General features: G+C 37.3%; 1 long non-coding RNA gene across 1 annotated transcript in view; it reads right to left on the bottom strand.

The window, feature by feature from the left end:
* The window catches only part of LOC129462725 (uncharacterized), a 116,459-nt gene extending 100,411 nt beyond the window's left edge, over window positions 1-16,048 (bottom strand). Inside the window, exons 1-2 of the long non-coding RNA XR_008650932.2 lie at window positions 15,921-16,048; window positions 10,082-10,136 (exon numbers count right to left, since the gene is read on the bottom strand). This is a non-coding gene — a long non-coding RNA (uncharacterized lncRNA). The remainder of the gene's footprint in view (window positions 1-10,081; window positions 10,137-15,920) is intronic.
* Between the last annotated feature and the right edge of the window lie 458 nt (window positions 16,049-16,506).

Genomic DNA, 16,506 nt, shown 5'->3' on the forward strand with positions numbered 1-16,506 from the left:
CTGTTCTGGGACTCCAATTTCACATTGTCCTGCAGCTTTTGGATCTATTTGACTTAAAATCTTTTTTTCCTTTGTGCTTCAGTTTAGAAAATGTCTATGGACCTATCTTCAAGTTCAATGGTTCTTTTCTCTTCTGTGTTGTCTGCTGATAGGCCTGTCAAACAAATTCTTCTCTGTCTCTGATGTCATATTTTCTCCATTTGTCATTTTTATAGTCTCCAACTCTATGTTGAAATTTTTCATCTGTTAAAGTATTTTGCCCACCTTTTTCACTAGATCCCTGAATATATTAATCACCATTATTTTAAAGTGCCTATTTTATCATTGCAACATCTGAGTCATCTGTGGGTCTATTTCTGTTGATCACCCTATCTCTTGATAATTTTTAAGTTACTTCTTTGTGTCTTATAATTTCTTTTTGAATATTAGACATGGTGTATGGAAAAATAGCAGAGATAGAGATAAATAGTACTTACACCTTGGGGTTGGGTGCAGTGGCATGTGCCTGTAATCCCAGCTACTCAGGAGGCTGAGGCAGGAGGATAGCTTGAGCCCAGGAGTTCAAGATCAGCCTGGGAAATAGAGAAAGGCCCCATTTCTAATTTAAAAAAGGAAAAGGAAAAAATAGTACTCACACGCTCAGATAGGGACGCCTCTTTTTTTTTTTTTTTTTTTTTTTAATGTGAGGCCATTAGTGTGTGTGTGTGGTGAGGAAAGTGTTGAGTTAATCTAGTCAATAGTTGAACTAAGTTTCAGTTTTGTTATTGCTACAGTTATCTTTACCATATCAGAGCTTGCAAAGTCTTCCAGCAGTGGGCTGCTGCCACCTCTTTCTTCTGTGTTCTGCCAAAGGAAAACAGTTTGCATGTTTATCTCTCCTCAAATGGGCTTTTCACTCTTTGAAATCCAGTTCATCTTATAGCCTTGTGACAACAGCACTCTAATGGGCTCAGGAAAAGTCAGTTTTGTAGATTTTCTGGCTTTTTGCAAACATTGTTTATGGAGGGGAAGTAACATTTCCTTGTGATTTTCTGCATCCTAAGAGAAAGCAGATTTTTTCTTGCCTTTTCATACCTATCTAGATGATTATAGAGTTTCTCCTTTGACCTAAAAATGCAGTGAACTATTTTAATAGATTTCCTATTAAACTATGTTTACATTATTTTTAACAATGTCTATTGCCTCATGTTATATTTTTTTTTACTGTAGTGTTGGATTTGATTTTCTAGCATTGGTAAGTAGTTAAGTAGTTTATTTTATGCTATTCATATATTTATTGGGTTTTTGTATCATAATTAACCTAGGTTTAAAAAACCGACTGTAATCTATTACATCTTTTTTCACTCTCTGTAACAGTTTGTGTAGCATGAAAATCCTCAATTTCATGAGCATTTGAGTAACAAAACAGATTATTGTACTATTTTTGAAGGTAATTCTGCATCAATCTTTTCAATTTATTTCTTATTGTTTTTTAAAGGCTTTATGCTTCTTGAATTCATGTGGCAATTTGTATTTTTCAAGAAAACAGTATGTTTTATTGAGTGCTTTAATGTACAAACTTGACTGAGTCTAAGGCTTGGCATGACATGAGAAGAAGAAGGAGCCTGGACAGGACCCCAAGGAGCACCAGTGTTCAAGAGCAGAGGAGGAAGAAGTGTTGCAAAGCAGTTGAGCAGCGTCCTAAGAAATAGGGGGAAATCAGGAGGCCATGCAAGCGCAGAAACTAAGGGAAGAAAGATTTTTCTTTTTTTTTTTATTATAATTTAGGTTTTAGGGTACATGTGCACAATGTGCAGGTTTGTTACATATGTATCCATGTGCCATGTTGATTTCCTGTACCCATTAACTTGTCATTTAGCATTAGGTATATCTCCTAATGCTATCCCTCCCCCCCCCGCACCCCACAACAGTCCCCGGAGTGTGATGTTCCCCTTCCTGTGTCCATGAGTTCTCATTGTTCAATTCCCACCTATCAGTGAGAACATGCGGTGTTTGGTTTTTTGTCCTTGCGATAGTTTACTGAGAATGATGTTTTCCAGTTTCATCCATGTCCCTACAAAGGACATGAACTCATCATTTTTTATGGCTGCATAGTGTTCCATGGTGTATATGTGCCACATTTTCTTAATCCAGTCTATCGTTGTTGGACATTTGGGTTGGTTCCAACTCTTTGCTATTGTGAATAGTGCCGCAATAAACATACGTGTGCATGTGTCTTTATAGCAGCATGATTTATAGTCCTTTGGGTATATACCCAGTAATGGGATGGCTGGGTCAAATGGTATTTCTAGTTCTAGATCCCTGAGGAATCGCCACACTGACTTCCACAATGGTTGAACAGTAGTGTTTCTTAACAGTGTTATTTGAGTTTTCAATAGACTTGCTGATTTTCTGTCTACTTGTTCTTTCAATTACTGAGAAAGAAGTGTTAAAAATTCTAATTATAGTTATGGATTTGTCAAATTTTTCCTTCAGTCTGTTGGCCTTTGTTTCATCTATTTCAAAGCTGTTTTATTGGGTGCAGGCACATTCAGGATTGTTATTTTTTTCATGAATTTACCCTTTCATCATTTTGAAATATTTTTATCTCACATATAATTTGTTCTTGAGTTAATCTTGATATTAAAATAGCCTCTCCATCTTTCTTATGATTAATGTTTACATCGCTTATCTTTCTCCATCTTTTTACTTTGCATCTGTCTGTGAATTTATATTTAATATAGTTTACAGCATGTAGTTGGGATTTGCTTTTCTCCATAGACTGACAACTCTGCCTTCTATTTGAAGCATTTAGACCAAGAGTCAGCAAACTACACCCTGTGGACTAAACATGGCCACATCATTCATTTATGTATTGTCTATAGCTGCTTTTACTCCACAATATCAGAGTTGAGTAGCTTCAACACAGACTATATGGACCACAAAAGCCCAAAATATTTACTATCTGGGCCTTTACAGAAAAAGTTTGCCAATCTCTGGTTTATACCATTTATATTAAATGTGATATAAATATGATTGTACAGAAGCCTGTCATCATACTCTTTGTTGTCTGTCTCATTTACACATTTTCTTTTTATCTCTTTTGAGTTAACCATTTTAATAATTTTACTTCATCTCCACTATTGCCTTATTAGCCATGCTTCTTTGTTTCATGTTTAGAGATTGCACTAGTGTTTATTGTATGTCTCTTAAACTAATCACAGTCTGTCTTCAAATGGTATGATACTTTTTCATGTATTATATAAAACTTATGATGTACTTCTAGTCCCTCATCTCTTGTGCTTTTGTTGTCATATATTTTACCTCCTCATAGGTTTAAATCCTGTAATGCATTGCTACTTTTTTTTGCCTAAACAATTAATTGTATTTTAAAGAAATTTTTAAAATGAGAAAATGCATTTTATATTTATCCACATATTTACCCTTTCCAGTGTTCTGCATTCCTTGATGTGATCCCAATTTTCCATCTGGTATAATTTTTCTTCCACTTGAACTACTTACTTCCTCTAACGTTTCCTGTAGTGAAAGCCTATAGATGATGAATTATCTCAGTTTTTGTCTGAAAATGACTTAACTGTACTTACATTTAAAAAATAAATATTAACTGGATTTAAAATTCTCAGTTGACACCTTGTTGCAGTGCTTTATTTTTTGTTGTTTTTGTCTTGTTTTGTTTTGTTGAGACAGTGTCTCACTCTGTTGCACAGGCTGGAGTGCAGTGGCACCATCTCAGTTCACTGCAACCTCTGCCTCCCAGGCTCAAAGGATCCTCCCACCTCAGCCTCCAGCTATTTTGTTGTTGTTGTTGTTATTATTGTTGTATTTTTTGCCATGTTGCCCATGCTGGGCTTGAACTCCTGCGCTGAAGCAACCCACCTACCTCAGCCTCCCAAAATGCTGAGACTACAGACTTGAGCCACCATGCTCAGCCATTGTTTCAGTGCTTTAAAGATTTCATTCCATTGTTTTCTGGCTTGTATAGTCTTTGATGAGAAGTCTGTGAGAAGCTTATATTTGTCTGTATATAATGTTTCTTTTTCCACTGGCTGCCTTTAAGATTTTCTCTTTAAAAAATCATTAAGAAATCTGAAAACCCATGAAAGCTCTTTTCAGAAATTTTTGTAATGGTGTGGTTCTCTTTGTGTTACTCCTTCTTGGGGTTTGTTGACCTTTCTGGGTCTGTGGGTTTATAATTTTCATCAAATTTACATTTTTTTCAGTCAGTTTCTTTGAGTACTTTTATGCACCTCTCCTTTTTCCTTCTGACGCTCCAATAACAAATGGGTACGTATTATACCCTTGATTCATTGATACTGTCTCACACATCACTGAGACTCTGCTAATTTTTTCCCAGTTTTCTCTCTGTGCTTCATTTGTATAGTTTCCGTTGTTATGCCTTCAAGTTCACTAATTTTCTTCTGCTGTTTCTAATATTCTATTGATTCCACCCAGTATAATTTTCATTTCAGATGTGTGTATGTTTGTCTATGTATGTATGTATGTGTGTGTATATATATATAGATATCTTCCATTGTCTCCACTATTTTCATACCTCTTGTTTAAATTTTTGAATATATTCATAATAGCTGCTTAAGCAATCTTTGACAATTCCATCATCGATACCTTCTGGGTCTTTAAACCTATGTCACCATTGAGTGATTTCTTTTCTGGTTATGGATTATATTTTCTGCTTCTTTTCATGTCTAAAAATTTTTAATTGGAGGCTGGGCAATGTATCAGTGCTGATACATTGTTGAGAGTGGATTTTGTTGTCTGCCTTTAAATAGCATTGAGCTTTGTTATAGTAGGTAGTTAAGGTACTAGTGGTTCAGTTTTATCTTTTCACAGACTATTGTTAAGCATTTTTCTGGTGGGCCTTTAGGGCTAACTTAGTCCTACTACTAAGATGTGATTCTTTCAGGATCTCTACTGAATGCTTTGCATGTTCAATAAGGAATCTCCCATCCCTGTTAGATCTCTTAGAATTGTTCAGCTTGTGGTTCCCTGATTATTCTTTTCCCAGTCTCGTGAAACTTCATTCTATAACGACCTTAGTATCTCATCAAAGACTGAAGGGGACCTTTATGTATATCCTTCATGCTCTTTTGCTACATGGCTTACTACACCTGGTAATTATTTCCTAAACTTTGTGAGACTGCCATTCACATCTTGGAATCCCTTCCCTGTTCGATGGTCTGGAGATGCCTACAGGCCCAGTGCAATCATAGGGATCTCGTCATTTGTTTTTCTTTCTTCAGGAATCATAATGCTCAGCTGCCTATTGTCCAATATCTAAAAATAGTCATTTCATTTATTTCAACTTCTAATTGTTTAAGGTTGGAGGGCAAATACTATCTCTGTTAATTCATCATCACTAGAAGAGTAGATACTCTTTTCATTCTTGACTTGGATAACTACAAAAATATAGACTCAAATTAATTGCAGAATTTAGTTTTGCTGACTTTGCTGATACTTACTGTAAATATTACCAAAATACAGAAGTTATGACAAAATACCTACTGTTAACATTTTGGCATGTATCCTCACAACTTTTGTCAAGATTTGGGGACATTAATAGATGTGACTTTTACAAATTTAATTTTGTGGTAGCCATGAAAACCTTGGGAATTAAACAAAATTCAAATAAGTAGTATAGATGTTAGAATGGAGTTACTAATGTTATCATTACTTACAGATAATATGATTACCTATTTAGAAAGCCCCTGCACAGCAAAAGAAACTACCATCAGAGTGAACAGGCAACCTACAGAATAGGAGAAAATTTTTGCAACCTACTCATCTGACAAAGGGCTAATATCCAGAATCTACAATGAACTCAAACAAATTTACAAGAAAAAAACAAACAGTCCCATCAAAAAGTGGGCAAAGGACATGAACAGACACTTCTCAAAAGAAGACATTTATGCAGCCAAAAAACACATGAAGAAATGCTCATCATCACTGGCCATCAGAGAAATGCAAATCAAAACCACAGTGAGATACCATCTCACACCAGTTAGAATGGCCATCATTAAAAAATCAGGAAACAACAGGTGCTGGAGAGGATGTGGAGAAATAGGAACACTTTTACACTGTTGGTGGGACTGTAAACTACTTCAACCATTGTGGAAGTCAGTGTGGCGATTCCTCAGGGATCTAGAACTAGAAATACCATTTGACCCAGCCATCCCATTACTGGGTATATACCCAAAGGACTATAAATCATGCTGCTATAGAGACACATGCACACGTATGTTTATTGCGGCACTATTCACAATAGCAAAGAGTTGGAACCAACCCAAATGTCCAACAACGACTGGATTAAGAAAATGTGGCACATATACACCATGGAATACTATGCAGCCATAAAAAATGATGAATTCATGTCCTTTGTAGGGACATGGATGAAACTGGAAAACATCATTCTCAGTAAACTATCGGAAGGACAAAAAACCAAACACCGCATGTTCTCACTCATAGGTGGGAATTGAACAATGAGAACTCATGGACACAGGAAGGGGAACATCACACTCCGGGGATTGTTGTGGGGTTGGGGGAGGGGGGAGGGACAGCATTAGGAGATATACCTAATGCTAAATGACGAGTTAATGGGTGCAGGAAATCAACATGGCACATGGATACATATGTAACAAACTTGCACATTGTGCACATGTACCCTAAAACCTAAAGTATAATAATAATAAAAAAAAGAAAATAGAAAGCCCAAGAAAACAAGCTAAAAATGACTAGAAAGATTGTTCAAAAATAAGATTTTTATATGTCAATGGTAACTGAAAATGGGAAAGAGATTTAATACAATAGTAACAAACATGCAATGTCATACATATTTAGGTTTATAGAAATAGACAGGAATAAATTGTATAAATAAAATTACAAAGCTCATTTGAATGATAAAAATTTAAAAAATAACTAATGAGACTATTATGTTCTCATTTGGGAACATTTAATACTGGGAAGTTTCCAATTTCCCACAAATTATAAATTTTTTATAATCTTCATAGAAATCCATATGGATTTTTTTTAGAGCTAGTCAAATTGATTCTACAAATCACTGAAAGAATACATTTTGAAAAGATTTAGGGAATTTTTAAAAAAGGAGAGTAATGAAATGGGAGTTTTCCTACCAAATATTAAAATGTACAATAAAGTTGCAATAATCACAATCATATGGAACTAGGACAGGAATAGACAAAACACATCAGTTGGAACAAAAGACAAAGCCCAGAAAAAGTCCAGAAATATTCAAGAATGTATTGCCAGATCAAAGTGGCATTTCAGTGGGGAAAAGATACATTTATTCAGTAAATACACTTGAATTTACTGTTTAATATATGTGGGACTGGAGTATATGTGAGGAGTTAAAATATGATTTATATCAGAATAAATCCAGGTAGATGTAAATATGAAGCTAATCAAGGGGATGGGAAACAGGTACTCATACATTTTTCGTAAAGAGAAAATTTGTGTAACTCTTTGGATGGCAATTTGGCAATATCTAGTAAAATAGAAGGATGCTCATACACTTTGGCCCTACCATTTCTTTTCTGTTAATTCATCTGGCAATTCATGTAGATATACTGGTCCATGTGCACAAATATCTTTGGACAAGAATATTAATGGCAGTGTTATTTATGATATTATAACAAGATACTAGTATGGAAATCTTCTTGGCTCAGGACACCAGAGTGAAATGTGTCACAGACTCCCTCTGTTACTGTAGATGGACAAAGGAATTTGGCCTAGAATCTGTGCAATGATTCTTGGGCTACTCAGCCAGATCAAGGATGAAAACAAGGTCAGAGACCGCCAGGGTGGGAGACTTGGGGAAGGAATTCTTTAGAGCTGTTTTTATGGGGTCCTTACTCACTCTACCTTTCAGGGAGCAGCGTGGGAGCCTACCACGACAACTAGGAAGGGGGATTGCACAGAATCTCTTGGATAAGTTCAAGAGGAACTTCCAGCAGTGAGAGACACAGAAGACCAATGCTCACACTGGACTTGAGGGTGCTAAACTGGCCTGGAGCCAGGGATTGACTCTTCTATGAAATCCAGAAGACAGAGAAGGGCTGTCTCGTACTTTTAGTGGCAGAGCCCTGCAATCACTGCTGTATTGGGACCAGGGACACCTACGTCAAGGGACATATGAGTGTTTCCAAGACCAGATATGGGCCATGTGCCCAAGGGAGGACCAGCCCGAGGTTTCCCTGGGTCTGGTTCAATAAGACCAAGAAGAATTTGGTGGAGCAAGGTTAGAGATAGCTCCACATGCCCATGCCAAGGAGTCCCAAAAGACCATCAGGAACAGGTCAGAAGAACTGTAGGGAAGAGCTGCCTCCAAAACCCCCAAAAAGCTCCATAAGAGAGGGAGGCAGCATGAGCCATCCGTCAGAAGCAGAGAACTCAAAATCATTCAGCCAAATGACAACAATTTCATCCCTTCACCTTTCCTTGCTCACTCCCCAACAGTCCCACCTTGACCCTCACTGGGCATTGAAACAGCAACTAGTGGGGGGATGATGCAGGGAAGAGAGGCAGGTAGACAAGCCCCTTTCCCCACTGCAGGTTTCCTGCCAGAGGGGGAAAGATGTAACAGTAAGTCAAGTTCAGTGTTTTATTACATAGGAATAGATCTAACTTCTGAATTGATGCTGTGTTTCTGACTAAAAGCGAAAAATCATGAGAAAAGCCAATATTTTCAAACAAAGGCAGGAAGTGTTATCCTAAAGAAATACTTGTAAAGCAATGATAGAAGAAAAAGTTGTCTTTTGATGATGTCACGAGTCATGCTTGTTCAACATACCAGTTACAGCAGTAAAGCACTGGACAAACTTAAAGGCCCACTACAAAAGGACTGGATAAATCCACTGCTGTGTCCATATAATAAAATATGATGCTGTTCTTCAAAATGACAAGGAAGACCTTTATGCATCACTGATGACGAATGATCTCCAAATAAAGTGTTCAGTGGAGACAAAAACAAAGTATAAAACACTTTATATAGTGCATCATTCTATGTGGAAAAAAAATCTGAAAATTACCTAAGAAACTGGTCATCCAATTTGCCTCTGAAGAAGACAAATTGGAGACTGGAGAGCAGGCATGAGAGGGACATCTCTTTTCTACTATGTGCATTTGTTACATATTAAATTGTGAATTGAATTATGAAAGATTGAAAAACAAATGGGTGAATTTTACTTATTGAAATAAAACCTGGGCAGCTTACAGTTCAGTCTTAACATGGAATAAGAGTCAAACAGTCTATACAGAATAACAGTCAAACTGTCATACAGAAAAACATAGTTGAAAGACCTTTAAATCTTTTCTCTCTCTAGTAAACACCAATGGGCTATAGTGATAGTATACACATGTATAAGAGAAGAACATTCTTGATGAACCACAAAACGTTTAAAAAACTTCCCCCACATCTCTGCGATTCTCTGTGTCCTCCACATGCATAGCAGCTGGTAGCTACAAAATTCTGTCCTTATTCCACCCTTAAACTTCCAACAAAACTTCTTCTGAAACTGAGAATTCATGGCTCAAGTCTGTCTTCTTCTTTCCTCTCCTGTAGATAGACTTTTTTCTTTTACTAGAATTATTTCTCTTTCTATTTAAAAGTCTCCCTACCTCTTTTCTAGCTCCTTCTGATTCTGCAGCTCTTTCTACCAATTCTTTGTAAACATGATAAAGAATCAGGAATCTAAGTAAACAGATACAGAATAGTCTTTGGCACAGAGAAGGATGGAAAAAGCTATCAACTATTTATACATTGTCCCTCTGACATTTATGCAATCTTGGGTGGGGCATACCTTTCCAAACACAAAACTAAATATAAGTGGGAAAATGTTATATTTGACTACATTTTAAAAAACAACTTTGGAAAATAAAACCTGCACAGGAACTTTTTTGATCATGCATCAAGACACCATAAAGGTCTGATTCATATAATGTAGTATTGGAAGAGGAACTGGCAAGGAGAGCAGTCGGACAGGACAGAGATCACAGAAACAGAATCACTCAGATACAGAAAGTTGATATGCCAGAAAAGGCAGTAACTTACCAGTGGCAAAGGATGAACTCTTTAATAAATGGTTCTGGGAGAGCAGGTTATCCATCTGGAAAGAATAAAATTAAATCGCTATGTCACACTATATAAAAGATAAATTCTAAGTATATTAATGATCTAAATATGAAAAGCAAAAGTTTTTAATTTTTAAAAGAAAGTATAGGAGACTATCTTTGTGATCTTTGGGTAAGGAAAGACGTATTTAAAACAAACACACACAGCCCAAACTCTGAAGAAGAAGACTGAGAAGTGAGATTACATTAAAGTTTGAGACAAGGACACCATGCAAATTTATTAAGCCAACCACAGACAGTAGAACAATCTGAAACATGTATAGTTATAAAGGAATACTGCAATTCAATGGGAAGGAAAAATAGAATTGGCAAACCATTTGAGGATTTGCCTTAGAGGGAACCCTGATGGCCAATGAGTGCATGAAAAGAGAACCAAAGTCACTTGCAATGAGGGAGATGTAAAAATAAAACAAGGAGATACCACTTTTCACCCATAACATTGTCAAAATGTAAAGTCTGATAATACTAGAAATTGGGGTGAAAAAGACAGTATTTGTAAGAGAGTAAAATGGTACCACTGCTTGTGGGAACTATTTGGCACTATCTGGGAACTCTGAAAATGTGTACATAGTTATGCAGACAGTTCACATATTGGCATATGCCTGGAGAAACTCTTGCATAAAGAGTCATGTACAATAATGTTCATTGCAATGTTGTTCTTCTAATAAAAATTTAGAAAAAACCCTATGTGCCTAATACAGGAAAAGGGATAAATTATGGTATGCTTATAAAATAGAGTATAATGCCTCCATTAAAATGAATGAATTAAAGCTGATATTTCAATATGAATACATTTCTAAAACATAATGTTGAAGAAAACAAATTACGGAAGGACACAAATTATGGTATGATTTCATTTATGTAATGTTTCAAAACATGAAACACACAAAACAGTATCATATACATCATTTATGGATACACATATATATTGTATTGCTATTAAAACATGCATGGGAATGACAGACAAAAATATTAGGATAGTGATTAGATTTGGAGGGGAGTAACGGAAATACAATTATGAGGAGGAACACAGAGTACATCAATTATAATGGAAATGTTTTGCTGCTTTTTTTAAAAGTTTTTTTCTGAGATGAATTGATAAGTTCTTGATATTTCATAAGACCATGTGACAGAATACATAGATATTTACTATGTGATTTTATATGGCTATTATGTCATAATATAAACTATGAAAAATATTTGCCATATGTCTAACAAAAAGGGGTTAATATTGTTTATATGCATGGAATGCTGAAAATTTAATAACAAAATTACATAATCACCCCTCTTAAAATCTAAATCTAGACAACTATGTAAGTTTGTCTCAAAAGAAGGATACAATTTCTGAATGTATTCAATCTGCCTAGTAATCAAAGAAACTCACATTGAAATAAGATGCCTCTTTTTTTTTCAGATAGGCAAAGATGAAAAAGAATGATAAAATCAGTTAGTGAGAGTGAAGATGAGGCAAGCTCCAACAAAACAAACAAAATTATAAATCCCCTTATAACTGCTGGTAGTACAATATGGCATAAATCAAATATTTTTTAGAACATGTATATCATTTGACTCACCAATTTCATTTCTAGGAATTTATCCTAACTGAGACAGGGGAAAGACACAGTGATTAAACTATTCTAAAAAGGACGTATATTGTAAGTCTATTTAGAATGCTAAAAATTGGAGACAATTTCAATGTCCTAAAATAGAAGCTTAATTGAATAAATTACAATTCAAAGACATAACAGCAATATAAAAGTATGGTATAGATATATTTATGTTCCTGAAAATGCCTTCATGATACAGAAAGTTTAAAATCCATGTTACAAATAACGTCTACTTTTATATCTATAAATTCATATTTTAAAATATATACACATATAAATTTGCATAGAAAATAGTCTAAAAAGAAAATACAAATGTTAAGATAGATGGTTGCATTTCAAATCAGTTTAATTAAAAAAATTTTAAACTATGTACATATATTACTTGTGTGCAAAAAGGAAACAAAACTAGCACAAGGCAAATATGTGTTCTTCCTCTTGAGGGTCATGCTTTCCTCTTTGTTGGTCTAAATATTGAAGTGGAAGAGAAAAATGTCATTATTTGCAGATTATATTATTGTTTACCTAAGAAAACCAAAGCAAAGCAATTAGAAAAATATTAGAAACAGAAGGGACAGTGGCTTATTAACAAAAATAGATACATATATCTCAAATCTTTCCTATACACTAAAAATAACAAACTAGGAGGCATAGTGAAGAAAAAAATGTATCACCAATAGCAACAAAAGCCATAACATATCTAGCAATAAGCTTAATAAGCACAATGAGATCCATGTAAACACACATGAGCACACATCCTACACGCACATAACCCCTCATACAGGATCACATACATGCTTCCCCATGTATACCCTTCCATACACACAACCATACCAGAAAGAACTTTAACAAAACATTTCAAACAAAACTTTAATAAGTAGGCATATGTCCTTTGATGGGAAGTTAGTTTTAATATTATAAAGATATTTTGGAAGAACTGACATCAATAAATTTAATGCATTCCAATCAAAATCTCAGTGCAGTTTTGGGAGGTGGAGCACTTGTCAAATTGACTCTATAATTATCCTAAAAGAATAAACTCATGACAATATTGAAAGAGAAAAAAAATGGCTTGTACTTTTAGATATTAGAATCTACCTCAAAAATACAACAATCAAAAAACTGGCTGGAGTTTAGAGCAGAATAAAAAACTCAGAAACCAACTCAATTATATGGTAGAATTTCGTACATATGTAAAGGTGTTATTTAAAGTCAGTAGAAAACTTATTTTAAAAAACTGGTGCTAGGACAATTGATGAAACATTGAAAAAAAGTGAAATTAGATCCCAATCTCATGGGACATGTTCTAAAACCTCCAATTATATTTGAAATAATAAATTACCTAGAACAAAATTTAGGTATTTATCTCATCTCAGGATTGGAAGGCCTTTCTAAACACTCCCACAGGGCAGAATCCAAAAAGAAAGCGATTGCTAGATTTAACACTAGAAAAATACATTAGCACATTAACCCAACCACCATTTTTACAGGTGTGTTATCTAGGAAGCTGACTCTGAGGTGGAAATCAGAGGGTAGCAGGTTGATCAGAGGGTGCTCTTGGTAACATCACATGTGAAAAGGAAGGACGAGGGAAGGAAGGGAGGGAGGGAGGGAAGGAGGAAGGAAGGAAGAAAGGAAGGAAGAAAGGAAGGAAGAAAAGGAAGGAAGGAAGGAAGGAAGGAGGGAGGGAGGCAGGGAGGGAAGAAGGAATGAAGGAGGGAGGGAGGAAAGAAGAAAGGAAAGGAAAGGAAAGGAAAGGAAAGGAAAGGAAAGGAAAGGAAAGGAAAGGAAAGGAAAGGAAAGCAAAGGAAAGGAGGAAGGAAGGAAATGAAAGGAAAGGAAGGATTGGGCAGTGGGAAGTTGAGCTGTGTTGTATCTCAATGAAGGCTTCAGCTGACCCCACAGGGAGCTCTGAAGCTGGTATGGCTCTTCAGAGTTGTCCAGAGTTGGGGGAAGGGCCCTGGCCTTTACATTCTTGGGTGACCATAAATTGGATATATGGGTTCCTCCAAGAATGCAGGGTTGTGGTGGTTTAAAAATATGTCCACAAATTGGGAAGCTCTAATTCCTCTCCCTTTGCAGGAGGACTGGACTTCTTTGTGAGTCACCTCTAACAAACAGCATGTGGCAGAAATGATGGCATGTGACTTCCAAGGCTAGGTCATAAAAGGCATAGCAGCTTCTTCCTGGACTTCCCTTTTGAAGGAAGAAAAGCTGCCATGTTGTGGGGACACACAAATAGCCCTCCATAGAGCCCCTTGGGGTGAGAAACCAAGACCTTGTGCCTGTAGCTATTTGAGTGAGCACCTTTAAAAGCCAATCCTCCAGCCCTAGTCAAACCTTCAGATGACAGCAGCCCTGGCTAACTCTTGACTATTACCTCATGAGAGACCAGAACCACCCAGCTAAGCTGTTCCCATGTTCCCAACCCACAGACTTCAAGATAACAAATGTTTTAGGCTTCTGCCTGGGAGTAATTTGTTACATTGGATGGCTATTACACGTGTGATCTTGAGCAAGCTGGCTGACCACTGAGAACTTTTTGTGAGCAGCGTTCTCTGCAACTGGGTGAGCAAGCTCTTCAGTCCCAGAAGGAGATCTGGGAGGCACATCACAGTATCCACCATAATTATAGAAAAAATGCATAGCCTAATGGTAAACTGGGTTCGAAATTATTTGCATAATCCAAATAGCAACTCCTGGTTCTCCTAGGCATCTTGATGGTTTGGGTTTATCAGTTCAGGGAGCAAGGGAAACCCAAGGATAACTGGCTCTGATGTCCCCCAGCTCTATGGCTTGATGTCACTTCATGTCATCTGGGGTGCAGAAATCAGACCAAAAGAATCACACTTGCACCAAGCCTCCAGTGGGCTCCTCTGAAGGTTTGAGGGTCCTGGGGAAGCATCATATTCTGGAACTTGCTCATGTTTTTCACTCTTACCTCTTCCTCTCTCATTTCCATCTCTCCTCCTCACTCTGCCTCCCAGAAGTCCTCCACTTCCAAATTCTTCCCTTTCTATTATGCAGAGCAGTTCAGCTCTTCCCTGCTTTGTCTCATAAGCAAAACTACCCCAATCTTTGAAGCTCAGCAAAACTTAGAGCCTGCAGTTAACAGTCGCCACTGACCCCAGAGGGCAGTTGATTCTTAGTACATTTGTAACAAATGACAAACAAAGGATCAATATATTCCATTTTAGAGTAATAATTCTCACTCGAACATTGATTATGTGTTCAACATTATTCTAAACATTACGACAATTTTCTCACTTAATCCTCTCAACAACTGCATGAAGAAAGTACTATTATTATCCCCATTTCAAATGTGAGGAAACTGAGGCACAGAGAGGTTAAGTAACTCACCCAAAGTTACACAGCTAATGAATAGTGGAGACAGACTTTGAACCCAAACTGAGTAGCTGCAGAGCATAGTCTCTTAACCACTGTGCAATATAATCTCCTAAATGTATTTACTGCTAGGGAATTACACCTGAGCAGCAAGAATGAGAATCTTGCATAAAGGACAAGACAGTGAAACAGGCAACAATAGTGAAAGCAGTTGTGGGGGTGGAGAGAAAGGGAGAGAAAGAGAGAGAGAGAGAGAGAGAGAGAATGCAAATGCGAGAGGACTTACATCAATCAATCAGAAAAGATGAAACACTTCAGTAGAAAAATAAGCAGTAGGTCAACACAGTACTTAGGTGGTTGGAGGTCAGCTGCCCTGGCAGGAAAGGCTGACAGTGGGGGCTGGTGCCAAGCAAAGGGTGGTCTGGGGCTGCAGGATACCCTGCCTAGGTCCCAGTGCCCAGGACCACTCTTGGCCATGCTCCTCTTCCCAAACCTGGGAAGTAGTTTCATGTGTGTGCAGCCGCAGAGCAGGTGAACTTCCTAGAGAGCACGTTTTCACTCTAACTCTAATGACTGAAAGAGAAAAATGGCATCAGAACTCAGAATTCAGGGTTGACCTAGATATTTGAACCCTAATGACTGAAAGAGAAAAATGGTATCAGAACTCAGAATTTAGGGTTGACCTAGATATTTGAAATATTTCGTTCCAGGCTTTGTGGGAGTCCACTTGTCTTAGTCCATTCTCATACTACTATAAATACATATCCGAGACTGGCTAATTTATAAAAGGAAGAGGTTTAATTGACTCACAGTTCCACATGGCTTGGGAGGCCTCAGGGAAACATACAATCACGGCGGAAGGGGAAGCAGACAAATCTTACATGGCGGCAAGAGGGAAGAGAAGTGTGAGCGCAGGAAAAACTGCCACTTTTAAAACCATTGGATCTCGTGAGAATTCACTCACCGTCACGAGAACAGCATGGGGGAAACTGCTCCCATGATCCAATCACCTCCCACCAGGTTCCTCCCTTGACATGTGGGGATGACAGTTTGAGATGAGATTTGGACGGGGACACAGAGCCAAACCATATCAGCACTCTTTCTTCTTCTCTGTCCTTTCCTTCTCTGTGTCCTCTTCATTTGCTAATCCCTCAGATAGTCCATCCATCAGCCTGCCACGGTGTCTGAAACACCTCTGTTGGCACTTTTCCCCCAGAGCCGTGGAGCCCCGGTCCCCGTGCCTGGATGCATCTGCTTCTGCCTTCATCAAGTCAGGTTCTGCCAGGACCCCAGATCCAGTCCAAGTCCTGCCTCATCAATGAAGCCACCTTCGAATGCTCCCCTCACCTCCCCTAAGCCTGCAATCAACTCACTGCCCCTAGTGCTGGGCGGTTTA

This window comes from Symphalangus syndactylus, chromosome 14 (genome assembly GCF_028878055.3).
Source record: "Symphalangus syndactylus isolate Jambi chromosome 14, NHGRI_mSymSyn1-v2.1_pri, whole genome shotgun sequence".
Taxonomy (NCBI): Eukaryota; Metazoa; Chordata; class Mammalia; order Primates; family Hylobatidae; genus Symphalangus; species Symphalangus syndactylus.